The sequence below is a fragment of the Pteropus vampyrus genome, unplaced genomic scaffold (assembly GCF_000151845.1).
Source record: "Pteropus vampyrus isolate Shadow unplaced genomic scaffold, Pvam_2.0 Scaffold18879, whole genome shotgun sequence".
In the NCBI taxonomy this organism is placed as follows: domain Eukaryota; kingdom Metazoa; phylum Chordata; class Mammalia; order Chiroptera; family Pteropodidae; genus Pteropus; species Pteropus vampyrus.
The window spans coordinates 1-2156 of NW_011907660.1; the positions used below are offsets into that span (position 1 = coordinate 1).

At 49.4% G+C, this 2156-nt stretch overlaps 1 pseudogene; it reads left to right on the forward strand.

Moving 5' to 3' along the window:
* Positions 1-2049: 2049 nt before the first annotated feature.
* On the forward strand, positions 2050-2156 carry LOC111735204 (annotated as a pseudogene; the record flags this gene model as incomplete).

Sequence of the window (2156 nt, forward strand, 5' to 3'; positions counted from 1 at the left end):
TCACGTTCAAGACTAGACTGATGCATCGGATTGGACCTGGGCCGAGTCGATGAAATGGAAATAGCAAAGAAAACACATTTTAAAAAAGATATTAATAATAAAAGCATTGACCGGAAAATGAGAGCAGCTGGATCATTTGGAAGGCGTCAAAGAGCTGATTCAGGACGAGAATTTCTGGAAGAGTGTGAGAGCGGAGGGTCGAAAGTTCCCCATCGCTTTTTGAAGGGGAAGATGAAGAGCCCGTTTTTTGAAGTGTTAAGTTTCAGGTGCAGACATTCAAATGGCGACATTCTGGAGAGAAGCTGGGCTGTGATAAAACGGGCGCTGGCCATTCCCCATCGCTGTCCACCAGGGTCGCTGCTGCTACCAACCACCCCCCAAGGCAGAAGGAAGATGAAACACGTCAAAGACTCGGCGAATTTGCTTTCCTCGGTGGCCTCTTCTCGGGCCCACCCTCTTTCTCACTCTGCCCACGGTGACCCAGTACAAACAGCTCGTTAAAACAAACCTCCATAAAATGAAGGAAGTTAGAGGATCCGGCTCTAAAAAGTTGAGCGATATGGCAGACCCGGTGATGCAGCGCTCAGAGCTCAGACTGAAGGTGAACTCTGAGTCCTCGCTCTAGAATTCGCTAGAGGCGCGGCCACAGTCACCTGTTCTTGCTCCCCCTCAGTTTTCTCCTCTGTGAAGTGGGTATAATGTGAGGGTTCAACAAGATCATTCGTGAAAAGAGCTTAGCCTAGCTCTCAGCACAGAGTAAGTCAGTGGGAGCAAGAATATCACGGGAGTTCTCCTGGACCCACATTTGGCCCAGGGGGTACATCCTGGAAGTGGGGGTGCTAAGCAAGGCAGCACCCTAAGGGGCCGGGGTCAGTACTGCATGCTCCCTGGGCAGATGGGTTCTGCCAACGTACACTGGCAACCGCTCTTTTGTTCCCGTCAGGCTTTTACAAGTCGCACGCACCCGGGCTCCGGGCGCTTCCGGCTGCTCTCCGTGAACTGGTCCCATCCCCCAGCCTGCAGGGATGTTACGACCTCCTTCAGGGTGTCGCGGGGCTTCCCCTCACCTCAGCGGCCGGCTCCCCGACACTCCGGCACCATCTGCAGCACCGTCGTTGGCGCAGAGCGCCATTCGCGGGCAAGTCTTTTCACTGGGCCACGGAGCATCAGCCGACAAAGAGACAGATCACAGCAGAGGAGGAAACAGAGGTGCTCGCCTTTCAGACCTGCCCCGCGGGCCTGGCCCACAGGGCCACAGAGCGCGTGCCAAGCAGTTTTAGTAATAAAGACGTTTGGGGATGAGCAGGGTCGTGGCAAGTCAGTGTGGTTTGGAGGAGAATCATCAAAATAGGAGTCTGTCCCCAGTAATGTGCCAAACCAGGGACTTTCTGCAGCATGTGACACTTTAGGAAAGACCCCAAATTCAGTGAGACTGAGGAACTGCAAAAATCTTAGCAATATTAGAATGCAAAAGTCTCAGAGGAATCCTGGAAAAAAAGAGAAATTCTTCTGACTTTGTTTAACGCACCCTTTCTCAAATGATTGCCTTTTAGTGTAATTGATAGAAAATGCTACCAAATACCCACTTCTGAGCACTTTCTGTCGCCCTCCGTGTGGGTCAGATGGCTGTCCTCCTGGATCTTCATCTTTATGATGATGATCTTTGTAATTAATGCATATTACTTCCATCTCTAGTCTCAAAAGAATTACTGTTTTAATTTTTTTTTTCTTTTTGTTTGACCAAAATCCTTTCTCTTTGGGTCTCGAGAACATTCCATTTGTCACCAGTCCCACTAATCCACTTAGCTTTGACTTCATGGATACTGTTTCTTGTACTAACAGCCCATCCATTTTATTTCTTAGAGCAGTGCCGTCCGGTAGAACTTTCTGTGATGACGGAAACGTCCTCTCTCTCTGCTCTGTCTCATACTCTGGCCATTAGCCCCATGTGGCTATTGAGCACTTTAAATGTGGCTGGTGCACTAGAATTTTTAGTAGAGCTGTATTTTTAATTGTATTTAATTTTCATTAATTTAAATGTAAGTAGCCATCTATAGCCATGCCACCCTGAACGAGCCCGATCCCATCTGATCTCGGAAGCTAAGCAGGGTCGGGCCTGGTTAGTACTTGGATGGGAGACCACCTAGGAAGACCGG